The sequence below is a fragment of the Bombina bombina genome, chromosome 3 (genome assembly GCF_027579735.1).
Source record: "Bombina bombina isolate aBomBom1 chromosome 3, aBomBom1.pri, whole genome shotgun sequence".
Classification (NCBI taxonomy): domain Eukaryota; kingdom Metazoa; phylum Chordata; class Amphibia; order Anura; family Bombinatoridae; genus Bombina; species Bombina bombina.
Window position 1 is genome coordinate 305,617,601 of NC_069501.1, and position 27,702 is coordinate 305,645,302.

The 27,702-nt window shown below is 40.9% G+C and overlaps 1 protein-coding gene and 1 long non-coding RNA gene across 4 annotated transcripts in view; one reads left to right on the top strand and one right to left on the bottom strand.

The window, feature by feature from the left end:
• SH3KBP1 (SH3 domain containing kinase binding protein 1) overlaps positions 1 to 27,702 on the bottom strand; it is a 950,191-nt gene that overhangs the window by 47,146 nt on the left and 875,343 nt on the right. The gene's annotated exons all lie outside the window — the stretch shown is intronic.
• The window catches only part of LOC128653231 (uncharacterized), a 155,770-nt gene continuing 137,030 nt past the window's right edge, over positions 8,963 to 27,702 (top strand). The window contains exon 1 of the long non-coding RNA XR_008401341.1: positions 8,963 to 9,069. This is a non-coding gene — a long non-coding RNA (uncharacterized LOC128653231). The remainder of the gene's footprint in view (positions 9,070 to 27,702) is intronic.

Consider the following 27,702-nt stretch of genomic DNA (forward strand, 5'->3'; position numbering starts at 1 on the left):
AACCATAAGCTAGCTACAATGTAACTATTAGTTATATTGTAGCAAGCTTAGGGTTTATTTTATAGGTAAGTATTTAGTTTTAAATAGGAATAATTTAGGTAATGATAGTAGGTTTTATTTAGATTTATTTTAATTATATTTAAGTTAGGGGGTATTAGGGTTAGACTTAGGTTTAGGGGTTAATAAATTTAGTATAGTGGCGGCGACGTTGGGGGCAGCAGATTAAGGGTTAATAAATGTAGGTAGAAGGCGGTAATGTTAGGGGCAGCAGAGTAGTGGTTAATAATATTTAACTAGTGTTTGTGATGCGGGAGTGCGGCGGTTTAGGGATTAATATGTTTATTATAGTGGCGGCAATGTCCGGAGCGGCAGATTAGGGGTTAATAAGTATTTATGTAAGAACTTACCTGATAAATTCATTTCTTTCATATTGGCAAGAGTCCATGAGCTAGTGACATATGGGATATACAATCCTACCAGGAGGGGCAAAGTTTCCCAAACCTCAACATGCCTATAAATACACCCCTCACCACACCCACAATTCAGTTTAATGAATAGCCAAGCAGTGGGGTGATAAAGAAAGGAGTAGAAAGCATCAACAAAGGAAATTTGGAAATAATTGTGCTTTATACAAAAAATCATAACCACCATAAAAAGGGTGGGCCTCATGGACTCTTGCCAATATGAAAGAAATGAATTTATCAGGTAAGTTCTTACATAAATTATGTTTTCTTTCATGTAATTGGCAAGAGTCCATGAGCTAGTGACATATGGGATATCAATACCCAAGATGTGGAGTCTTCGACTCAAGAGTCACAAGAGAGGGAGGGAATAGAAATAAAAACAGCCATATTCTGCTGAAAGAAAAAAACTTAAATCAAAAGCAGAAGAATCAAACTGAAACAGCTGCCTGAAGAACTTTTCTACCAAAAACTGCTTCCGAAGAAGCAAATACATCAAAACGGTAGAATTTAGTAAATGTATGCAAAGAACACCAAGTCGCCGCTTTGCAAATCTGATCAATTGAAGCTTCATTCTTAAAAGCCCACAAAGTGGAGACTGATCTAGTAGAATGAGCTGTAATTCTCTGAGGCGGGGCCTGACCCGACTCCAAATAAGCTTGATGAATCAAAAGTTTCAACCAAGAAGCCAAGGAAATAGCAGAAGCCTTCTGACCTTTCCTAGGACAAGAAAATAAAACAAATAGACTGGAAGTCTTCCTGAAATCTTTAGTAGCTTCCACATAATATTTCAAAGCTCTAACCACATCCAAAGAATGTAAGGATCTCTCCAAAGAATTCTTAGGATTAGGACATAAGGAAGGGACAACAATTTCTCTACTAATGTTGTTAGAATTCACAACCTTAGGTAAAAATTGAAAATAAGTCAGCAAAACTGCCTTATCCTGATGAAAAATCAGAAAAGGAGACTCACAAGAAAGAGCAGATAGCTCAGAAACTCTTCTAGCAGAAGAGATAGCCAAAAGGAACAACATTTTCCAAGAAAGAAGTTTAATGTCCAAAGAATGCATAGGCTCAAATGGAGGAGACTGTAAAGCCTTCAGAACCAAATTAAGACTCCAAGGAGGAGAAATTGATTTAATGACAGGCTTAATATGAACTAAAGCCTGTACAAAACAGTGAATATCAGGAAGTATAGCAATCTTTCTGTGAAATAAAACAGAAAGAGCGGAGATTTGTCCTTTCAAGGAACTTGCAGACAAACCCTTATCCAAACCATCCTGAAGGAACTGTAAAATTCTAGGAATTCTAAAAGAATGCCAGGAGAATTTAAGAGAAGGACACCATGAAATACAAGTCTTCCAAACTCTATAATAAATTTTCCTAGAGACAGATTTACGAGCTTGTAACATAGTATTAATCACTGAGTCAGAGAAACCTCTATGACTTAGAACTAAGCGTTCAATTTCCATACCTTCAAATTTAATGATTTGAGATCCTGATGGAAAAACGGACCTTGAGATAGTAGGTCCGGCCGTAACGGAAGTGGCCAAGGCAGGCAACTGGACATCCGAACCAGATCCGCATACCAAAACCTGTGTGGCCATGCTGGAGCCACCAGCAACACAAAAGACTGTTCCATGATGATTTTGTAGATCACTCTTGGAAGGAGAACTAGAGGCGGGAAGATGTAAGCAGGATGATAACACCAAGGAAGTGTAAGTGCATCCACTGCTTCCGCCTGAACATCCCTAGACCTAGACAGGTATCTGGGAAGTTTCTTGTTTAGATGAGAGGCCATGAGATCTATCTCTGGAAGACCCAACATCTGAACAATCTGAGAAAACACATCTGGATGGAGAGACCACTCCCCTGGATATAAAGTCTGGTGGCTGAGATAATCCGCCTCCCAATTTTCTACACCTGGGATATGCACTGCAGAGATTAGACAGGAGCTGGATTCCGCCCAAGCAAGTATCCGAGATACTTCTTTCATAGCTTGGAGACTGTGAGTCCCACCCTGATGATTGACATAAGCCACAGTTGTGATATTGTCTGTCTGAAAACAAATGAACGGTTCTCTCTTTAGCAGAGGCCAAAACTGAAGAGCCCTGAAAATTGCACGGAGTTCTAAAATATTTATTGGTAATCTCGCCTCTTGAGATTTCCAAACCCCTTGTGCTCTCAGAGATCCCCAAACAGCTCCCCAACCTGAAAGACTTGCATCTGTTGAGATCACAGTCCAGGTTGGCCAAACAAAAGAAGCCCCTTGAACCAAACAATGGTGATCTATCCACCATGACAGAGAGTGTCGTACATTGGGATTCAAGGATATTAATTGTGATATCTTTGTATAATCCCTGCACCATTGATTCAGCATGCAAAGCTGTAGAGGAAAACGAGCAAAGGGGATCGCGTCAGATGCTGCAGTCATGAGACCTAAAACTTCCATGCACATAGCCACTAAAGGGAATGACTGAGACTGAAGGTGACGGCATGCTGCGACCAATTTCAAACGTCTCTTGTCTGTTAGAGACAGAGTCATGGACACTGAATCTATCTGGAAGCCTAAAAAGGTGATCCTTGTCTGAGGAATCAAGAAACTTTTTGGTAAATTGATCCTCCAACCATGTTTCTGAAGAAACAACACTAGTTGATTTGTGTGAGATTCTGCAGTACGTAAAGACTGAGCTAGTACCAAGATATCGTCCAAATAAGGAAACACCGCAATACCCTGTTCTCTGATTACAGATAGTAGGGCACCCAGAACCTTTGAAAAGATTCTTGGAGCTGTTGCTAGGCCAAATGGAAGAGCAACAAATTGGTAATGCTTGTCTAGAAAAGAGAATCTCAGAAACTGAAAGTGTTCTGGATGAATCGGAATATGAAGGTATGCATCCTGCAAGTCTATTGTGGACTTATAATGTCCTTGCTGAACAAAAGGCAGAATAGTCTTGAAAGTTGGTATTCTTACATGACGATTCAAAATTTTCAGATCCAGAATTGGTCTGAATAAATTTTCTTTCTTTGGTACAATGAATAGGTTTGAATAAAACCCCAAACCTTGTTCCTGAAGAGGAACTGGCATGATTACCCCTGAAGACTCCAGGTCTGAAACACACTTCAGAAAAGCCTGAGCTTTTACTGGATTTACAGGGATGTGTGAAAGAAAAAAACTTCTCACAGGAGGTCTTACTTTGAATCCTATTTGATACCCTTAAAAGACAATGCTCTGAATCCAATGATTTTGGATAGATTTTATCCAAAAATCCTTGAAAAACCTTAATCTGCCCCCTACCAGCTGAGCTGGAATGAGGGCTGCACCTTCATGCGGACTTAGGGGCTGACTTTGGTTTCCTAAATGGCTCGGATTTATTCCAATTTGAGGAAGGCTTCCAATTGGAAGCAGACTCCTTTAGAGGAAGATTGAGTTTTTGTTCCTTATTCTGACGAAAGGAACGAAAACTGTTAGAAGCCTTAGATTTACCCTTAGGTTTTTTATCCTGAGGCAGAAAAACTCCTTTTCCTCCAGTGATAGTTGAAATAATAGAATCCAACTGAGAACCAAATAAATTATTACCTTGGAAAGAAAGAGATAGTAATCTAGATTTAGATGTCATATCAGCATTCCAAGATTTAAGCCACAAAGCTCTTCTAGCTAATACAGGGAGTGCAGAATTATTAGGCAAATGAGTATTTTGACCACATCATCCTCTTTATGCATGTTGTCTTACTCCAAGCTGTATAGGCTCGAAAGCCTACTACCAATTAAGCATATTAGGTGATGTGCATCTCTGTAATGAGAAGGGGTGTGGTCTAATGACATCAACACCCTATATCAGGTGTGCATAATTATTAGGCAACTTCCTTTCCTTTGGCAAAATGGGTCAAAAGAAGGACTTGACAGGCTCAGAAAAGTCAAAAATAGTGAGATATCTTGCAGAGGGATGCAGCACTCTTAAAATTGCAAAGCTTCTGAAGCGTGATCATCGAACAATCAAGCGTTTCATTCAAAATAGTCAACAGGGTCGCAAGAAGCATGTGGAAAAACCAAGGTGCAAAATAACTGCCCATGAACTGAGAAAAGTCAAGCGTGCAGCTGCCAAGATGCCACTTGCCACCAGTTTGGCCATATTTCAGAGCTGCAACATCACTGAAGTGCCCAAAAGTAAAGGTGTGCAATACTCAGAGACATGGCCAAGGTAAGAAAGGCTGAAAGACGACCACCACTGAACAAGACACACAAGCTGGAACGTCAAGACTGGGCCAAGAAATATCTCTAGACTGATTTTTCTAAGGTTTTATGGACTGATGAAATGAGAGTGAGTCTTGATGGGCCAGATGGATGGGCCCATGGCTGGATTGGTAAAGGGCAGAGAGCTCCAGTCCGACTCAGACGCCAGCAAGGTGGAGGTGGAGTACTGGTTTGGGTTGGTATCATCAAAGATGAGCTTGTGGGGCCTTTTCGGGTTGAGGATGGAGTCAAGCTCAACTCCCAGTCCTACTGCCAGTTTCTGGAAGACACCTTCTTCAAGCAGTGGTACAGGAAGAAGTCTGCATCCTTCAAGAAAAACATGATTTTCATGCAGGACAATGCTCCATCACACGCGTCCAAGTACTCCACAGCATGGCTGGCAAGAAAGGGTATAAAAGAAGAAAATCTAATGACATGGCCTCCTTGTTCACCTGATCTGAACCCCATTGAGAACCTGTGGTCCATCATCAAATGTGAGATTTACAAGGAGGGAAAACAGTACACCTCTCTGAACAGTGTCTGGGAGGCTGTGGTTGCTGCTGCACGCAATGTTGATGGTGAACAGATCAAAACACTGACAGAATCCATGGATGGCAGGCTTTTGAGTGTCCTTGCAAAGAAAGGTGGCTATATTGGTCACTGATTTGTTTTTGTTTTGTTTTTGAATGTCAGAAATGTATATTTGTGAATGTTGAGATGTTATATTGGTTTCACTGGTAAAAATAAATAATTGAAATGGGTATATATTTGTTTTTTGTTAAGTTGCCTAATAATTATGCACAGTAATAGTCACCTGCACACACAGATATCCCCCTAAAATAGCTAAAACTAAAAACAAACTAAAAACTACTTCCAAAACTATTCAGCTTTGATATTAATGAGTTTTTTGGGTTCATTGAGAACATGGTTGTTGTTCAATAATAAAATTAATCCTCAAAAATACAACTTGCCTAATAATTCTGCACTCCCTGTACAGCTAAAGACATGGATCTAACATCAATTTTGATAATATCAAAAATGGCATCACAAATAAAATGATTAGCATGTTGCAGTAAGCGAGTAATGCTAGATATGTCAGGATCCAATTCTCGTTGCACTAAATTCTCCAACCAAAAAGTTGAGGCAGCCGCAACATCAGCCAAAGAAATAGCAGATCTGAGAAGATGACCTTAATATAAATAGGCCTTCCTTAGATAAGATTCAAGCTTCCTATCTAAAGGATCCTTAAAGGAAGTACTATCTTCCATAGGAATAGTGGTACGGTTAGCAAGAGTAGAAATAGCCCCATCAACTTTGGGGATTTTTTCCCAAAACCTTATAGATTTTGCTGGTAAAGGATACAATTTTTTAAACCTTGAAGAAGGAATAAAAGAAGTACCTGGCTTATTCCATTCCCTAGAAATCACATCAGAAAAAGCCTCAGGAATAGGAAAAACCCCTGGGGAAACCACAGGAGGTTTAAAAACAGCATTTAAACGTTTATTAGACTGAACATCAATAGGACTGGTTACCTCAATATCCAAAGTTAACACTTCTTTTAATAAAGAACGCATATACTCTATTTTAAATAAATAAGTAGATTTGGGGAAACCACAGGAGGTTTAAAAACAGCATTTAAACGTTTATTAGACTGAACATCAATAGGACTGGTTACCTCAATATCCAAAGTTAACACTTCTTTTAATAAAGAACGCATATACTCTATTTTAAATAAATAAGTAGATTTGTCAGTGTCAATGTCTGAGGAAGGATCTTCTGAATCAGATAGATCCTCATCAGAAGAGGATACATTATTATGTTGTTGGTCATTTGAAATTTCATCAGCTAAATGAGAAGTTTTAAAAGACCTTTTACGTTTATTAGAAGGTGGAAATGCAGACAAAGCCTTCAGAATAGAATCAGAAACAAATTCTTTAAAATTTACAGGTATATCATGCACATTAGAAGTTGAAGGAACTGCAACTGGCAATGTACAATTACTGATGGAAACACTATCTGCATGTAAAAGTTTATCATGACAACTATTACAAATGACATTTGGTGAAATAATTTCTACACTTTTACAACAAATGCACTTAGCTTTGGTAGAACCGATGTCAGGCATCAATGTTCCAGCAGAAACTTCTGAGACAGGATCAGATTGGGACATCTTGCTCAATGTAAGAGAAAAAAACAACATATAAAGCAAAATTATCTATTTCCTTATATGACAGTTTCAGGAATGGAAAAAATGCAAAAGCATAGGCCTCTGATAGAGAAAAAAGCAAACATCAATGGGGTATTGAAATAATGAAAAAAAAATTGGCGCCAAGTATGACGCACAACGTAACGTAAACTTTTTTGGTGCCAAAAATAACCGGAAACTCGCGTCACTAATGAAGCCGCCGTGTGAAAGGTCTCGGCGTCACGTATGACGGCGGAAATGACGAAGTTGCGTCATAAACTTATTTATTTTGCGCCAAAAATTACGCAATAAAGTTTAGCATTTGACGCACCCGCAGGCCTAATACCCGCAATAGCAAGAAGTAGTCAATTGAAAAAAAGACTAAACCCCAGGTAAGAAATACATTTCTTAAAATGTTTAAATTCCCCAAATATGAAACTGACAGTCTGCTGAAGGAAATACATGAACCTGACTCATGGCAAATATAAGTACAATACATATATTTAGAACTTTATATAAATGCATAAAGTGCCAAACCATAGCTGAGGTGTCTTAAGAAATAAAAAACATACTTACCAAAAGACACCCATCCACATATAGCAGATAGCCAAACCAGTACTAAAACACTTATTAGTAGAGGTAATGGTAAATTGAGAGTTTATTGTTGATCTGAAAAGGGAGGTAGGAGATGAATCTCTACGACCGATAACAGAGAACCTATGAAATAGATCCCCGTTAGGGAAATCATTGTATTCAAATAAGTGATACTCCCTTCACATCCCTCTGACATTCGCTGTACTCTGAGAGGAATCAGGCTTCAACATAGGAGGCAAAGTTTGTAAAACTGAATTGTGGGTGTGGTTGCGTCATAAACTTATTTTTTTCGCGCCAAAAATGACACAATAAAGTTTAGCATTTGACGCACCCGCAGGCCTAATACCCGCAATAGCAAGAAGTAGTCAATTGAAAAAAAGACTAAACTCCAGGTAAGAAATACATTTCTTAAAATGTTTAAATTCCCCAAATATGAAACTGACAGTCTGCTGAAGGAAATACATGAACCTGACTCATGGCAAATATAAGTACAATACATATATTTAGAACTTTATATAAATGCATAAAGTGCCAAACCATAGCTGAGGTATCTTAAGAAATAAAAAGCATACTTACCAAAAGACACCCATCCACATATAGCAGATAGCCAAACCAGTACTAAAACACTTATTAGTAGAGGTAATGGTAAATTGAGAGTATATTGTTGATCTGAAAAGGGAGGTAGGAGATGAATCTCTACGAAAGATAACAGAGAACCTATGAAATAGATCCCCGTTAGGGAAATCATTGTATTCAAATAAGTGATACTCCCTTCACGTCCCTCTGACATTCGCTGTACTCTGAGAGGAATCAGGCTTCAACATAGGAGGCAAAGTTTGTAAAACTGAATTGTGGGTGTGGTGAGGGGTGTATTTATAGGCATTTTGAGGTTTGGGAAACTTTGCCCCTCCTGGTAGGATTGTATATCCCATATGTCACTAGCTCATGGACTCTTGCCAATTACATGAAAGAAAAGTATATTAATCTAACTGTGAATGGTTAATAAAGGGATTATCTATCTTTTAAAACAACAACAATTATATTGTAGACTGTCCCTTTAAGTAACTTTTGCATTGTCTTTTTATGATGCATTTGTTGATTATGCAATTCTACTGTATTTAATGGAATACCATTACTGACTTACTGGACAAATATGGCTATGATATTAATTAAGATTCACAGTAATAAGGCAAAGGTCTTAAAGGACCGGTAAATACAGCAGATTTGTATTATAACAAGACAATGCAATAGCATTTAGTCTAAACTTCAAATGAGTAGTAGATATTTTTCTGACAAATGTCTATTTCCACTCCCCCTGTATCATGTGACAGACATCAGCCAATCACAAATGTATACACACATTCTTTGAATTCTTGGACATGTTCAGTAGGAGCTGGTGACTTAAAGGTGTAAATATAAAAAGACTGAACATTTTGTTAATGGAAGTAAATTGGAAAGTTGTTTACAATTGCCTGCTCTATCTAAATAATGAAAGTTTCATTTTGACTTGAGTGTTCCTTTAAAGTGATGGCTCTTTTTCATATCTAACATAGAACCCCGCAGGTAATGACAAACTGATGATTAATGATTCTGGGGTAAGTATTGTGCTATGAATGCTGAATTTTCTGTAACTAGATTTATACAAAGCTACATCAGACTGCAGCTAAAATACTTTGCTTAGGAGATGAGAATGATGCAAGGTGCATATATTCATGATGTAACTCGAGCTATGTAATGAGCCCGATCTGACTACACAAATATGTTACTGTCAAACCTAATATCCACTAAACACATTCTGGTTAAATAGTGCAGTGCTACCACTGGGGGAGGGGCAGCCGGATGACATTTCACTCATGCATTCTAAAACTACTGCAAAGAACACAGATAGAACAGCAAAGAGGTGGAAATACCTTACCCTCGTCTAGTGAAGATGAGTAGTTACCCATGGTAAAGAGATGTAAGTGAGGAAAGCTTGATGTAGAATGAATGGAAAGGAAAAGAAAAGCGTCACTTACTGTGGTTCCTATATCATGGTACAATATCGACAACATATACAGTAGCAAACACTAGGATTGTCTCTTATGTAACAGATTTTATCGGAGAAAAGGTAACGCAAATCTAAAGCAGTTGATATTGTATATAATATTAGATATTTCCATTTTTTCAGTTTTATTAGTTTGCAAACAAATAACGAATGGTGCTTTTAACTAGCATACAAATCAAAGAAATTGGTTGATTTATTTGTTAAACGATTATGATTCAGATAGGGCATGCAATTTTAAACAACTTTCCAATTTAATTTTATCATCAAATGTCATTTGTTCTCTTGGTATTCTTTGTTGAAAGCTAAACCTAGGTAGGCTCAAACTGATTTCTAAACCATTGAAAGCCGCCTCTTATCTCAGTGCATTTTTGGAGGTTTTTTTTTTACAGTTAGACAGTACCAGTCCCCCAAAAATAACCCCCCCCCCCACTAATCTATTGCTAAACAACCAATAGCCCTTAAAAGGGCCTTTTGTAGGGCATTGCCCTAAAGTTTAACAGCTCTTTTATGAAATAAAATTACTAACACCCCCTAACAATTACAACCCTCCAAAATATAAAAGATCTAACTAAAAAAATCCTAAACTACCCATTGCCCCTAAAGGGGCATTTGTATGGGCATCGCCCTTAAAAGGGTATTCAGCTCTTTTACTGCCCTTAAAAGGGCATTCAGCTCTTTTAAGATTGCCCAAAATTACTAATCTCAAAAATAAAATAAACACATTTTTTTTAAAAAAAAACTAACTCTAATCCCCAGTCTGGCGGAGAAGGTCCTGTTCCAGGTGGTGAAGTCTTCTTCCAAGCGTCCGTCTCTTCTATCTTCATTCTGGACCGCAGAACTGAAGACCGGCGACGGCGGAACTTAAAGGGACACTGAACCCAATATTTTTCTTTTGTGATTCAGATAGAGCATGAAATTTTAAGCAACTTTATGATTTAGTCCTATTATCAAATTTTCTTCATTCTCTTGGTATCTTTATTTGAATGCAAGAATGTAAGTTTAGATGCCGGCCCATTTTTGGTGAACAACCTGGGTTGTCCTTGCTGATTGGTGGATAAATTCACCCACCAATAAAAAAGTGCTGTCCAGAGTCCTAAACAAAAAAAAAAGCTTAAATGCCTTCTTTGTCAAATAAAGATAGCAAGAGAACGAAGAAAAAATGATAATAGGAGTAACTTAGAAAGTTGCTTAAAATTGCATGCTCTATCTGAATCACGAAAGCAAAAAATTTGGTTTCAGTGTCCCTTTAAGACCGGCGACCGTTAAGGATCCTCTTCGTACGATCGCTGCCGTACACTGAATAATGAATTCAAGGTATGCGATTAAATATGGCGTTCCTTGAATTCCTAATGGCTGATTTGATTCTTAAAATTCAAATTAGCCAATAGGATGAGAGCTACAGAAATCCTATTGGCTGTTCAAATCAGCCAATAAGATTTCAGTAGCTCTCTTCCTATTTGCTGATTTAAAATAATTCAGCCAATAGGAATGCAAGGTACCCCAATAAATATGGGGTACCTTTCATTCAATTTTCAGTGTGTTGTGGATGATCGCATGAAGAGGAGCCTCTACAAGCAGCTAAAGAGCACCGCCGCCGAGGATCGCCACATCTGGGAAGACCGCTCCGCGCCACCTTCACAGTGGATGAATATAGAAGATAATGGATCTGCCTGGAAAAAGACCTTCTCCGCCGAACTTCAGAACCGTGAGTACCTATTTGGGGCATAGTGTTATTTTTTTTAATTATTTTTTTTAGATTAGGATTTGGGCTATCCTAAAAGAGCTGAATGCCCTTTTAAGGGCAATGCCCATACAAATGCCCCATTGGGGGTAATGTGTAGTTTAGGTTTATTAGTGTACGTTTTTTTTTTTTTTGGGGGGGGGTTGGTGGGTGGAGGCTCTTACTGTTAGCGGGGACTTTGTTTAATGTAAAATAGTTGATTTCTTTAGGGCAATACCCTACAAAAAGCCCTTGGTAGTTTAGTATTAGATAAGGGGGTGTTTTTATTTTTATAGGGGTATTAGTTTAGGTTTAATTGTATTATTTTGGATAGCTTTGTTTATTTTTTTCTGTATTTTTACTGTTTTATTTTTTGTAGCTTGCATTTTTAATACATAGACTGCCCTCTGGGCAGGCTTATCAACTAGTGGGTAATAAAAGGTTTTTCTATCTTTTTAAACAATTTTAAATTCTCATTAAAGAGAAACCAAACATGAAAAATACACATGGGGGCCGATTTACCAATGTCCGCCAGACATCGCTGAATGCCGACAGTATATGATGTCGGCATTTAACATTGCACAAGCAGTTCTGGTGAACTGCTTGTGCAATGCCCCCTGCAGATTTGCCGCTAGCAGGGGGTGACAATCAACCCGATCATATAGGATCGGACGGATTGATGTCCGCAGCCACAGAGACAGCGTACCAGTTAAGGAGCAGTGGTCTTAAGACCGCTGCTTCATAACTGCTGTTTCTGGCGAGCCTTTAATTTGTTGAAAGTTCCAATTGTTATTCATTTGTGAACAAATAATAACAATAAAATGTATGTCTAGTATTTACTATACTGTGCAATATGAAAATTATACTACAGGGGAATGGAGCAGTTTACAAAAGAGAGCAAATTATTGGAAAAAAGTTTTAAAGAGAACAATGTTCTCATAATTCATAAACCCACTACAAAAGTACAACTCTCGGCAGGGCCCTCTACCCATTTGATCCCTATAAATATTATCCTGTATACCAACTATGTTTATAGCGCTGCGGAATCTGTTAGCACTCTACAAATACCTGTTAATAATAATAATAATAATAATAATAATAATAATAATAATAATAATGTTGCAAGCACCATCATAAAACTAAAAACTAAAAGCGCTGTGAGAAATTTTGCATTTTTATTTAAAGGGAAAGTACATTTATACACGTATACTTGAAATGAGAACAACTACAAAAATAAAATGTATTAAAACAAAAAAATAAAGCATTAAACGTGGCAAAAGACCTGCATAGCAATAAATAATTTATATATGCGCTAAAATAAGTAATCTCTGTGTTGTATATCCCTGGACTATGATAGGCTATAGACAGTTGCAGTATACAACAGTATCCATACATAAAGTAATGGGATGATAATGAGTTATTAATTAAAAAAAACAAAACTGAATTTTAAAAGTTTTTTTGAAAGCTCTCTCATGTGTGGGGCTTGATTTTTTTAAAGGGTCATGAAAACTTTCATGATTCAGATATAAAAACCATTTTTAACCAATTTTCCAGTTTCCCTCTATTATCAATTTTGTTTCATTCTCTTAATATCCTTATTAAAGGAGCAGCAACGCCCTACTGGGAGCTAGATGAACTCAAATGTTAAGCCAATTACAAGAGCATATACTGTATATGAAGCCACCAATCAGCAGCTAGCTTCCACCTCCTGAGCCAACGTAGGTATGCTTTTCAACAAGGATACCAAGGGAACCAAGAAAATGAGATAATAGAAAGAAATTGGAAATTCGTTAAAAATTGTATCCTTTATCTGAATCATGAAAGAAAAAAATTGAATTTCATATCCCTTTAAGAATTGGTTCTATGACTATGACCGGCAGCAGTGTTAGAAAATGCTGCTAAAGAAATCCATATTGGCTGCACCACCAGCACGGAGGCGGCCGGAGGGTTATTACAAGGGGGGGGGGGGGGAAAGTAATTTTATAAAAAAAAAATATGAACAGGAAATAGTTATAGTTATAGATTTATTATTTTAGTGCAGCTATCACTTTAAATAATCTTTTATTTTATAGGGCCCTGGTTAGGCATCTTTATCGTCACTATCAAGGATTATCCAGAATATTTAAATGGCTTTATTCTGTATTATAGAGAGAGCAACCATTTTTCCTTCATTCAGATATTTGCCTTTTCAGTTTACCTTTATTATCAAGGGGACACTAAACCCCAATTGTTTCTTACATGATTCAGTTAGAGCAGAGCTTTCCAGACTTCTCATGTTGGTGACGCACTTTTTAGACCTACATCATTTCGCGACACAGTAATCCGTTGTACAAGCAAACAGGAGGTTAAACTAACTTGTTATAAGAGATACGGACACATACATAAATTATATAATTACGAAATGTATTTACAAGTAACAGTATGTATGTGCAAGAATAAAAAATGCTTAATAACACCAATAGCTACTTACTATTTTAATGGGATGTATGAGGTTGATGGGATGAACACAGTTTATGAATATTTAGTGGAATATTAGATAAAGACATTCACACTTCATCATCATGTATTTTTAAGCTTTCTCTTCCTATCCATATATCAAGAGCAGGAGCAGCAATGCACTACTGGGAGCTAGCTGCAAAAAAAACAACACTTTGACTTCTGCTCAGCGTTTAAGCTGCCGCCCTCAGAGTTATGCGAGTCCGACTGGTTACTGACCGCATTGCAAACACACTGCTGTCCCACTCACTGACTACACATGCAGTTGCAAGCCGATTGAGGAGACTACACGTGATTCCTGCATTTTCAAATAAAGATAACAAGAGAACGAAGAAAAATTGATAAAAGGAGTAAATTAGAAAGTTGCTTAAAATTGCAAGCTCTATCTGAATTATGTAAGAAACAATTGGGGTTTAGTGTCCCTTTAATTCCTTGGGTATCCTTTCTTGAAGGAGCAGTAATGCATTACTGGAGATAGCTGAACACATTAGGTTAGCCATTTACAAGAGGCATTTCTTTAATGTAAGTGGCAAGAGTCCATGAGCTAGTGACGTATGGGATATACATTCCTACCAGGACGGGGCAAAGTTTCCCAAACCGCAAAATGCCCATAAATACAGCTCCTACCTCACTCATACATTAGTTTTACAAACTTTGCCTCCTTGTGGAGGTGGTGAAGCAAGTTGTGTTTGATTTTCTTCTGTGATAGGCGCTTCTAAGCATATTGAAGCCCAGTTCCTCTCAAAGTACAGTGTTTGTCTGAGGGATGTGAAGGGAGTATTGCCTGACGACACTATGTTTTCACCTATGGGAAATCTATTCTAAGGCTCTCTGTAAATCGGTCACAGGGATTCATCTGCTGCCTCCCTTTACCCTTTACAGATCGACATTCTAATCCTCTACCATTACCCCTGCTGATATGTTTCAGTACTGGTTTGGCTGCCTGCTATATGTAGATGGGTGTCTTCAGGTAAGTATATATCATTTTTTAAGACACTCTCAGCTATGTTTGGCACTTTATATTATAAAGTTTTAAATGTATATTGTATATATTTGCCATGAGTCAGGTCTGTGTATTTCCCTTTTGCAGTCTAACAGTTTCAGCATGGAAATAATTTTTATAGGAGTTTTTTAGACTTACCTGGGGTTCCAGATTACTTGTAACTTGGAGTCTGTTTTTTCAAATTTTCGTGGGCTTAGGCTCGTGATGACTATCCCCAGGGTCATATTTACATATGCAAAACAGAATGAGGAGCAGTCTGCCAGGAACAAACAGCAGCATCGCTTGTGGATCCTGGGTATAGTCTCCCTAAGGGTGATGGGGGAAACCAGACGTGGACTCCTTGCCCAATGTGCTTAGAGGGATATGGCTGCACCTCACTGACGAGGCCCAAAGGAGGCCGAAACGATCGTCTGGGGTTGTCATGTTCCTTGTTCAGAGGAGAATTGCCTGGTATTTCGGGGCTGGACTGACCACGTCGGCGGGATCAGACTGATATACTACAGGAAAGTTTTCCTCTGTGAAAAGCACAATTGGGCAGAAAGAAGCTACTACCAGGTGGCAACCGGGCCATAGAACAAACTATTGATGCTGCTGTTCGTTCCTGGCAGACTGCTTCTCATTCTGTTTTGCATCGAGTTTTTAGCTGCAAAGTCGCACCGGTTATGACGCGAGTCTCGTCATTTCACTTGTTAAGCTTTGGCGACAAAAGTTTTTTCTGCACTTGCGCCTTTCTTGGCACCAAAACGTGTTATATTAAGTCTCTCCTTTTGCTCTCTGCTCTCATTTGTTCTTTGTGGGCTAGGTTGATTGCTTTTGATTTTTACCATAATTTTATCATAAGCATTTTTTCCCAGTCCTGAAACTGTTACTTTGAGGAAATTGGATATTCTGTTTAAATGTTTTTTTTTTCTTTTTTGTTACATTTTGCAAGACTGATCCTGCCTCTGATGTTACTGTAGGAACTAAGCTGCCTGAAAACAATTCTACCAAAGCTAAGTTATATATGTTTACTAAGGAATGGTCTAAACTTGGTGCTTCTTTTAACCTTTCTTCTAGGTTTAAAAAACTATATCCATTACCTGTGGCTAATTTGGAGTTTTGGGAAAAAGACCCTAAGGTTGATGGGGCTATTTCTACTCTCACCAAACGTACTACTATTTCTATGGAATATAGTACTTCTTTTAAGGATCCTTTAGATAGGAAGATTGAATCATATCTTAGAAAAGTATATTTACATATTCACTATATTCTTAGACCTGCCATTTCTATGGCTGATGTTGCTGCTGCTTCAACTTTTTGGTTGGAAAGTTTAGCTCAACAGATCCTGAATTGTCTAGCATTGTTTTTTTACTTCAACATGCTAATCATTTTATCTGTGATGCTATATTTGATGTCATTAAGATTGATATTAAATCTATGTATTTAGCTATTCTTACTAGAAGAGCTTTATGGCTTAAATCTTGGAATGCTGATATGGTGTCTAAATCTAGATTACTATCTTTATCATTTCAGGGTAGTAATTTATTTGGTTCTCAATTGAATTCTATTATCTCCACTATCACCAGGGGAAAGGGAGTTTTTCTGCCCCATGATAAGAAATATAAGGGTAAATTTAAAGCTACCAATCGTTTTTGTTTCTTGTAGAGAACAAAAGACCTCTCCTTCCCCTAAGGCCTCAAGCTCTAATTGGAATCCATCTCCAAATTGGAATAAATCCAAGCCTTATAAAAAACCAAATCCATTCCCTAAGACTGCATGAAGGTGCGGCCCTCAAACCAGTTCAACTGGTGGGGGGCAGATTGAAATGATTTCTATACATTTGGACAGTTTCTGTTCAAAATCAGTGGATTCACAATAATGTTTCTTGGGGGTATCGAATAGGTTTCAGAATAAGACCTCTCATCATGGGAAGATTCTTTCTCATATTCCAACAAACCCTGTGAAGGGTCAGGCATTTTGGAAATGCGTTTCAGAACTAGAGCTTTCAGGGAGGATTGTTCCAGTTCCTCTGCAGGAACAGGGTTTGGGTTTTTATTCAAATCTATTCAGTGTCCCAAAGAAAGAAGATTCGTTCAGACCAATTCTGGATCTGAAATATTTAAATTGTTCAACAAGGTCATTTCATGTCCAAAATTGATTTACAGGACGCTTATCTTCACATTCTGATTCATCCAGACCACTATCGGTTTCTGAGATTCTCTTTTCTAGAAAAGCATTACCAATTTGTTGCTCTTCCATTTGGCCTAGCAACAGCTCTGATAATCTTTTCAAAGGTTCTTGGTGCTCTTCTATCTGTAATCAGAGAGCAGGGTATTGTGGTGTTTCCTTATTTGGAAGATATCTTGGTACTAGCTCAATCTTTTCATTTAGCAGAAACTCCCATGAAACAACCAGTGTGGTTTCTTCAAAAACATGGTTGGAGGATCAATTTACAAAAGAATTTCTTGATTCCTCAGACAAGCGTCAGACAAGGGTCACTTTGTCTTTCTCTGACAGACAAGAGACAAATGAAGTTAGTTTTAGCTTGTCTAAACTTTCAGTCTCTATCATTCCCTTTAGTGGCTATGTGCATGGAAGTTTTAGGTCTCATGACTGCAGCAGCGGACGCGATCCCCTTTGCTCGTTTTCATATGAGACCTCTACAGCTTTGCATGTTGCACCAATGGAGCAGGTATTATTCTCAGATATTACAACTGATTTACTTAAATCCTAACACTCAACTCTCTCTGACTTGGTGGTTAGACCATCACCTTATTGTTCAAGGGGCCTCATTTGTTCGTCCTACCTGGACTGTGATCACAACAGATGCAAGTCTTACAGGTTGAGGAGCTGTCTGGGGGTCTCTGACAGCACAAGGGGTTTGGAAACCTCAAGAGGCAAGGTTACCAATCAATATTTTAGAACTCTGTGCTATTTTCAAAGCTCTTCAGGCGTGGCCTCTTCTATTGAAGAGAGAACCTTACATTTGTTTTCAAACAGACAATATCACAACAGTGGCATATGTCAATCATGAAGGAGGGACTCGCAGTCCTTCAGCAATGAAATAAGTATCTTGGATACTTTCTTGGGTGGAATCCAGCTCTTGTCAAATATCTGCAATTCATATCCCAGGTGTAGACAATTGGGAAGCGGATTTATCTCAGCCGTCATACTTTACATCCAAGGGAGTGGTCTCTCCATCCAGAAGTATTTTTTCATCTTGTACAGATGTGGGGTCCTGCAGAAATAGATCTGATGGCCTCTCATCTAAACAAGAAGCTTCCCAGATACCTTTCCAGGTCCAGGGATCCTCAGGTGGAGATGGTGGATGCCTTAGCAGGTTCCTGGTTTTACCAACCTGCTTATATTTTTCCGCCTCTGGCTCTAATTCCAAGGGTGATCTCCAAGATCATAATGGAACAATCTCATGTGTTTCTAATAGCACCAGCATGGCCTCACAGGTTTTGGTATGTGGATCTTGTCTGGATGTCCAGTTGCAAGCTTTGGCCACTTCTTTTAAGACCAGACCTTTTGTCTCAAGGGCCGTTTGTCCATTAGGATCTCAAATCTTTAAATTTGATGGCATGGAAATTGAACGCTTAGTGCTTAGTCATAGAGGTTTCTCTGACTCAGTGATTAGCACTATGATACAGGCTCGTAAGTCTGTTTCAAGGAAAATGTATTGTCGGGTTGGGAAAACCTATATTTCATGGTGTTCCACTCATAATTATTCTTGGCTTTCTTTCAGAATTCCAAGGATTTTACAGTTTCCTCAGGATGGTTTGGATAAGGGTTTGTCTGCAAATACTTTTAGAGGAAAAATTTCTGCTCCTTCTTATTTCAAAGAAAGATTGCTAAACTTCCTGATACTGTTTTGTTCAGGCTTTGATTCGTATCAAACCTGTTATTAAATCTATTTCTCCTCCTTGGAGTCTCAATTTGGCTTTGAAGATTTTGCAGGCTCCTCCCTTTGAGCCTATGCATTCTTTGGATATTAAACTACTTTCTTGAAAAGTGTTATTTTTTTGGCTCTCTCTTCTGCTAGAAGAGTTTCTGCATTGTCTGCTCTCTCTTGTGAGTCTCCTTATCTGATTTTCCATCAAGATAAAGCTGTTTTGCAGACTTCATTTACATTTTTGCCTAAGTTGTGAATTCTAACAACATCAATGGGGAAATTGTTGTTCCTTCCTTGTGTCCTAATCCTAAGAAAACTCTTGAAAGGTCTTTACATTCTTTGGATGTGGTAAGAGCTTTGAAATATTATATTGAGGCTACTAAAGATTTCAGAAAGTCTGAAAGACAGGAAAGGTCAGAAAGCCTCTGCCATTTTTTTGGCATCTTGGTTGAAACTTTTGATTCACAAAGCTTATTTGGAGGTGGGGCTGTCTTCGCCTCAGAGAATTACAGCTCATTCTACTAGAACAGTTGCCACTTCTTGGGCTTTTAAGAATGAAGCTTCAGTTGATCAAATTTGCAAAACAGCAACTTGGTCTTCTTTGCATACTTTTACTACATTTTACCATTTTGCTGTGTTTGCTTCCTCGGGAGCAGCCTTTGATAGAAAGGTTATTCAGGCAATTGTCTCAGTTTGATTCTAATGCCTTTGATTTGAGTTTATTTTTTATTTTTTTTAAGAAAACTCAATTATTTTGGATTTAATTTCTCAGCGGATTTAGCTGTTGTTATTTTATCCCTCCATCTCTAGTGACTCGTGGTATTCCACATCTTGGGTATTATATCCCATACGTCACTAGCTCATGGACTCTTGCCACTTACATGAAAGAAAACATAATTTATGTAAGAACTAACCTGATAAATTCATTTCTTTCATAGTGGCAAGAGTCCATGGGGCCCATTTATCAAAGGGCTTGCGGACCTGATCCGACACTGCGGATCAGGTCCGCAAGACCTCGCTAAATGCGGAGAGCAATACGCTCTCCACATTTAACATTGCACCAGCAGCTCACAAGAGCTGCTGGTGCAACGCCGCCCCCTGCTGACTCGCGGCCAATCGGCCGCCAGCAGGGAGCTGTCAATCAACCCGATCGTATTCGATCGGGTTGATTTCCGGCGGTTCCTGTCCGCCTGCTCAGAGCAGGCGGACAGGGTTATGAAGCAGCGGTCTTTAGACCGCTGCTTCATAACTTGTGTTTCTGGCGAGTCTGAAGACTCGCCAGAAACACGGCCCTTCAAGCTCCATACGGAGCTTGATAAATGGGCCTGCATGAGACCCACCCTATTTTTTGTTGTTATGATTTTTTTTGTATAAAGCACTTTATTTTTTCCAGTTCCTCTTTTTGTATGCTTTTTACTCCTCCTTTTACACCTCATTTCTTGGCCACACGTTAAACTAAGGTATGAGTGAGAAAGGAGGTGTATTTATGGGCATTTTGGGGTTTGGGAAACTTTGCCCCCTCCTGGTAGGAATGTATATCCCATACGTCACTAGCTCATTGACTCTTGCCACTATGAAAGAAATTAATTTATCAGGTAAGTTCTTACATAAATTATGTTATTTGTGCAACCAGCAGCTAGCTCCCAGTGATTCATTGCTGCTCCTGAGCCTACCTAGGTATGCTTTTCAACAAAGAATACCAAGAGAATAAAGCAAATTAGATTAAAGAAAATTAGATAACAGAAATAAATAGGAAAGTTGTTAAAAACTGTATGTTCTATATGATCCATTAAAGTTTAATTCTGACTTCACTGTCCCTTTAATTCCACATCATAAACGGATATTAATTACCATGTTATACAAAATAATCTGCATATATTCATTAGGCAGATATTATCAATTCTGAATAAATGATATATAAATGATTATACCAGAAAGGACTCTTAATGGACAGGAATGAATGGAAGAGCAAAAATGATTGTTCTGTCTGAAAAAACTATAAGTAAAAGTTCGTTAACATTTAAGTTGAACAATGGCTTAAATTATAGATGCTTGAGAGGTTCCCAAAGCTCCTCATCTCACTGTAAAGGTGAGATTTTACAATTCATCTACAGTGAGGGGAAAACATTTTTTATCCCCTGCTGATTTTGTATGTTTGCCCACTGACAAACAAATGATCAGTCTATAATTTTAATGGTAGGTTTATTTGAACAGTGAGAGACAGACTAACAACAACAAAATCCAGAAAAACACATTTCAAAAAAGTTATAAATTGATTTGCATTTTAATGAGTGAAATAAGTATTTGATCCCCTATCAATCAGCAAGATTTCTGTCTCCCATGTGTCTTTTATACAGGTAACGAGCTGAAATTAGGAGCACTCTCTTAAAGGGGGTGCTCCTAATCTCAGCTTTTATATGTATAAAAGACAACTGTCCACAGGAGCAATCAATCAATCAGATTCCAAACTCTCCACCATGGTCAAGACCAAAGAGCTGTCCAAGGATGTCAGGGACAAGATTGTAGAACTACACAAGGCTGGAATGAGCTACAAGACCATCACCAAGCAGCTTGGTGACAAGGTGACAACAGTTGTTGCGATAATTTGCAAATGGAACAAATACAAAATAACTGTCAATCTTCCTCGGTCTGGGGCTCCATGCAAGCTCTCACCTCGTGGAGTTTCAATGATCATGAGAACGGTGAGGAATCAGCCCAGAACTACATGGGAGGATGTATGATCTCAAGGTAGCTGGGACCATAGTCACCAAGAAAACAATTGGTAACACACTATGCCGTGAAGGACTAAAATCCTGCAGCGCCCGCAAGGTCCCCCTGCTCAAGAAAGCACATGTACAGGCCCGTCTGAAGTTTGCCAATGAACAGCTGAATGATTCAGAGGAGAACTGGGAGAAAGTGTTGTAGTTAGATAAGACCAAAATCAAGCTCTTTGCATCAACTCAACTCGCCGTGTTTGGAGGAGGAGGAAGAATGCTGCCTATAACCCTAAGAACACCATCCCCACCGTCAAACATAGAGGTGGAAACATGCTTTGGGGGTGTGGGGGACAGGACAACTTCACTGCATTAAAGGGACGATTTGCCATCAAATCTTGGGTGAGAACCTCCTTCCCTCAGCCAGGGCATTGAAAATAAGTCATGGATGGGTATTCCAGCATGACAACAACCCAAAACACAAGGCCAAGGCAACAAAGGAGTGGCTCAAGAAAAAGCACATTAAAGGGACATTGTATCCCAAAAAATTATTTCGTGATTCAGATTGAGCATGAAATTTTAAGCAACTTTCTAATTTACTCCTATTATCAAATTTTCTTCATTCTCTTGGTATCTTTATTTGAAATGCAAGAATGTAAGTTTAGATGCCGGCCCATTTTTGGTGAACAACCTGGGTTGTCCTTGCTGATTGGTGGATAAATTCATCCACCAATAAAAAAGTGCTGTCCAGAGTACTGAAACAAAAAAAAAGCTTAGATGCCTTCTTTTTCAAATAATGATATCAAGAGAATGAAGAAAAATTGATAATTGTAGTAAATTAGAAAGTTGCTTAAAATTGCATGCTCTTTCTGAATTACAAAAGAAAAAAAATTGGGTTCAGTGTCCCTTTAAGGTCCTGGAGTGGCCAAGCCAGTCTCAAGACCTTAGTCCCATAGCCAAAGTCAGCCTCGAAACCTTAATGACTTAGAAAGGATCTGCAAAGAGGAGTGGGACAAAATCCCTCCTAAGATGTGTGCAAACCTGGTGGCCAACTACAAGAAACGTCTGACCTCTGTGATTGCCACTAAGGGTTTTGCCACCAAGTACTAAGTCATGTTTTGCAAAGGGGTCAAATACTTATTTCACTCATTAAAATACAAATCAATTTATCATTTGTTTTAAATGCATTTTTCTGGATTTTGTGTTGTTATTCTGTCTCTCACTGTACACATAAACCTACCATTAAAATTATAGACTAATCATTTCTTTGTCAGTGGGCAAATATACAAAGTCGGCAGGGGATCAAATAATTTTTTCCCTCACTGTATCTCTTCCAGTGTTTTGGTAGTGAGTGCTCCTGTCAGTAACAAACTAAAAACGTAATAGTTACAACCTCAACACAATGAAACTCCCTTACAAAACAGTTTACATAAATGTAATCTGTAGAATATTTGCATGTTCGTTTTATTAGGGTACAGTTGTCTTGGGTGGGCCCCGGAGGCGTAAGGCATGTAGGAGGAGGGGCCCGTTGACCGGATGGGAGGAGAAGGCCCCGGTCGCTGGGCGGAGCTCAGACAGGAAGTGACGTGCGAAGACCAGGGCGAGGCTAGGCAGTTCCTGAATTTACCTGATCGCGGAAGCAGCTCCCGAAGATTGTCCAACAGAAGAATCGGGAATTGAAGATGGAGATCGAAGATTTGCTGGCGAGGATCCGGTCAGCAGCAGCGGAGAAAGGCTCGTCTTGGATACAGGACCGGATCGTCAGGCTCCTGGGCGAAGAAGAAGGCGGAGTGGAGGAAGGTGAAGTGGCTCCAAGATCCAGACCGGTGCGACAGACACGGCCTCCCAATCGGCTCAGCCCAGAGCACAGGCCACAAGGGACGCGGCGCAGACGGAGTCCAAGCAGAGAGGCGAGGCCGGGTAAGAAGTCGGGGAGTGTGTCGGTCGAACAGGCAAGGGCACTGGGGGACACTCGGCGGCTCATGGTAGAGGCAGAGGTGGAGGCACAGAAAAAAAGGCCATCAGCAGGTATGAGCAGGGTTAATGCCAACGGCCCAGGGGGGCCTCTTTGTACAGGGGGGGAAGGGACAGTGGCGAGGGGGGGGGGGGAACGGAGCATAATAGTTATGGCACTGGGGGCAATGAAGTAGGCAGCCGGGGAGCAGGAGACACGGAGAGCATGCAGGGCAGAAGGCGGGAAATGGACCCGGAGTATAGCACAGCGGGGCTACCTTTGCAAGCGGGAGATAGGCAGCCGGAAGAATTAAGGGCGGGGCTGCAGCGGGAACCCATAGTGGCTAATAAAGCAGGCACCCAGCCGGGAGAGCATAGGGAGGGGCAACACAGGGTCGTTCAGGCGGCTTGCGAGGGGAGTGTAAACATAAGGGGGCAACATGTGGCTTTGAGGGGCACGGCGGCCCGTGCCGTTTCACTAGCAGAGACAGTTTTGGAAGAGGTAGGTAGGGAAAAGAGCCCAATATTATTCAATGATGATGGGGAAGGGGGAGAAATGTTTAATGACGGTAATGGTCATTCCGAAAGGGAGAGGTCCAGTGGGGGAAGCAGGGTGGCGAGTGGGACAAGTCAACACTGGCACAGGGCATCCCGCCCCCTTAAGGGTCGTGGGAGTGGGAGGGGCAGCAATAAAAAATACAACCCGAGTGTATATAGCGAACCGGTGTGCATTGAGGAATTCCCTAGCTCTTCAGACGGGGAAGACATGATTCCCCCGTCCCCTGACCATAGGGGGGATAGTTACCATACAAGCGGGCGGGAGCAGGGTAAAGAAATTAATTTACATGGAAGATCAGATGTCGAAAAAAATGTGGGGCAAGCTTTGGAAAAAAGGTTGGATATGAGTAACAATCAGGTTATATATTTAACAGATGCAAGGGTGTCCAGGTTACAAAGTAGAGAATTCAGGGACGGCGGCGAGGACGAGCCTTTCCGCCTAGCAGAATCTTGGACGGACACTATACAGCTGGACACGGGTGAAGAGACATACAGTGAGCAGCCCTCTCGGGTCGGAATGGTAAGTGGCTACGCAAAAAGGGGTAGTGGGGTAAGGGACAGGGGGGGGTTATGTTCTACACCGGGTGGGGGAGGCGGTTAGGAGTAGAGTTTTGGGGAGGAGCCCTCTGGGGCAGAGGGGAGGTACGGCCAGGACGGCCAGCAAAGGGAGGGGGAGTGTGACACAGAATAGGAGAGGTATAGCACAAAACAGAATTATGGCAAAAAGTGTTGTCAGGGAGCGGGTTGTAAACACACTAAGTCGGGCAAGCGACGCAATACCAAAAATCAATACGGGACCATTTGCCGGGGGTCATGCAGTTGATATATTACAGGTTCACCATCAAGTCGAAGGGCCAGCAGAAAATGAGCAAGGGGAGAGACGATCACAGTGTGGGGGTCCGCCGCAGACGGAAGTGCCGGCGGTGACGGCTTTGGCAGGTGAGAGTTTTTCTTCGTCACAGCGAAAGGGGGAAGGGGCAAGTAGTGATACAGTATCCAGGCAGTTGGTTGAAGGGTTGAGGGCGCTGTTGCGGTCAGTTGAGGCTTCAGCTGTACCCGCGAGTACACAGTTGCCGCTGGAGAGGGCATGGGCCCCGAATGGGGCTGAAGGGCCGATGGTGACGGTGGCTAGGCAAAATGTGGGGCCACAAACGGACGCGGCAGTAGTCAGCAATGGGGAGGTAGTAGCGATGGCACCTTCGGTAGGGCAAAAAGGGGGGGCCGAACCCTCGGAGCTCCGAGTGGCGGATACAGCCATGGCTAGGTCATGCTTATGCTCGATTGGTCCATTAGGGCTGCATTTAACAAAGGAGGTTAGGGGCAGGGTATGGTCCAGGGAATATATAGAGTTGTTCTCTTTGCTTCCTTTGGAACAGTCTTTTGAAGTAACAGATGATCCCAAAAAAGACAGCGTTAAAAAAGACGAGAGAAAGAGGCGATATAGGAAGCTACCAAAAACCTTTTCCAATTGGCTTCAATCTTTCGTGATTTACGCTAGTGTTATGTCAGAGAGGTTTCCAGAACAGGGAGCTGCCATGTACTGTTATCTAGACGAGATCGCAGCAGCCCAGTGCACATACGGGGGTATGGCGTGGTGGACATACGACGAACAGTTTCGTCAGAGGATGGCAGTAAAGCCTGCGATGAGGTGGGATGACCGGGACATGGGGCTTTGGCTAAAAATCATGACGCCACTGAGATCGGTGCAGTCCTTTCGGTCGGGGGCCGGCAGTCCGGCCACAGCTACTTCCACATCGCAGTCCGCGAGCAGAAAAGGTTTCTGCTTTGCATACAATGAAGGGCAGTGTAAATGGGGAACTTCGTGTAAGTTTCGACACGAATGCTCAGGTTGTGGCGGGGCCCACGCCTCCGCCAAGTGTTTCAGGAAAGGAAAAGTTGGTTGGAAAGCCGAGTCCCCTAAAGAAGGGGGTGTCCCCAATCAGGGTGGAAAAGATGGAGCCCTGGCTAGGTCATTACGCCAGTAGATGGGGCTGCAGGGAGGAAGCGGCAAGGTTATTACATGGATTTAAGTTTGGTTTTATCATTCCATCGGTTGGAGGTTCTGACCATTTTGTGGGCAATTTGAAATCGGCTAGGGAATGGTCGCAGGTGGTGAAGGAAAAATTGGGGAAGGAAGTGGAACTGGGTAGGATGGCGGGTCCTTTTGATGCCCCGCCTTTTCCAGGATTAAGGCTATCTCCGTTAGGAGTGGTCCCTAAGAAGGATCCTGGAAAATTTAGGCTGATACATCACCTATCCTTCCCGAAGGGTAATTCGGTGAATGAGGGGATCCCACCTGAACTGGCATCAGTAAAATATGCCTCATTTGACTCGGCGGCAGGAAATGGAGCGCAGTTGGCAAAAGTTGACATCGAATCGGCTTTTCGGCTACTCCCAGTGCACCCAATCTCACACAAGTTGCTGGGGTGCTGTTTTGAGGAGAAAGTGTTCGTGGACCTATGCCTGCCCATGGGATGTTCCATAGCATGTGCATTATTTGAGAGTTTTAGCACTTTTTTGGAATGGGTGGTCAAGGTGCAGGCTGGATTTTCGTCGGTGGTACATTACCTGGACGATTTTCTATTTGTGGGTCCCGAGGGGACCACAGTTTGCGAAAGGTTGAGAGATGTTTTTTACAGAGTAGCGGAAGATTTTGGAGTACCCATTGCAATGGAAAAATCTGAGGGTCCGGTGACAAAGCTGAATTTCCTAGGCATTACGATTGATTCTAGATTGATGGAGTGCAGGCTCCCGGAGGATAAGGTGCAGGACCTAGTAAGCATCATCTTACGATTCTTGTCAGTTTCAAAAGTGCAACTAGTGCAAATGCAGTCCTTGATCGGCAAGCTAAACTTTGCATGCCGGATCATTCCAGTGGGTAGGGTGTTCTGTCGCAGGCTATCATTGGCGACAGCGGGCATTCAACAGCCGCATCATTTCATACGGCTGACGTCGCCCCTTAAGAAAGATCTCAAGGTATGGAAAGTATTTCTGGAGAATTTCAATGGGGTCGCTTTGATTCAGCCACCCAGAATATCGGGTGAGGAGCTTGGGCTAGTGACTGATGCTGCAGGGAGTAAAGGCTTTGGGGCAGTTTTTGGCAACGAATGGTGCGCGGCAGCGTGGCCAACAGAATGGTTTGCGAGTGAATTGATAACAAACTTGGTATTCCTAGAATTCTTTCCGATTTTGGTAGCATTGTTTGTTTGGAGCAGTGAACTTCGGGACAAGTCGCTCCTGTTGTTCACGGACAACATGGGTGTCGTGGCTGCAATTAACAGTTTGTCATCATCCTCGCAGGCGGTGATACGGCTGTTGAGGGTTTTTGTGCTGCAGTGTATGAAATTGAACATCTTGGTCAGGGCAAAACACATACCTGGGGTGCAGAACTCAGTAGCTGACGCACTCTCTCGTTTTCAGTGGCAGCGCTTTCGGGAGCTGGCTCCGGGGGCAGACAAGTTGGGGAAGGAAGTTCCAGAACATCTATGGAGCCTTGGCTCGGGGGATTGGCAGATGTGGTAAAATCTTCACTGGCCCCGAGTTCGTGGAGAGCATACGAAAAGATTTGGAGAGAGTGGGAATTTTTGCTAGTTCAGCAGGGAGTCACAGAGGGCGGACAAGGGTGTCAGAACCTCTTGTTGAAATGGATATGGCAGTGGAAGGGGTGTGGTTTATCCCCCTCCGCTATTGAAAAAAGGCTGACGGCGTTAGCCTTCAGATTTAAGTTGATGGGGATGGTCGATATCACCAAGATGTTTTGCGTCAGGCAAATTGTGAGAGGTTTGAAGAAAAAAAGAAGTGGGGCGGATAGTAGAAGGCCGATTTCCTTTTCCTTACTGGCACATCTTTGGAGAGTACTGAAGGTT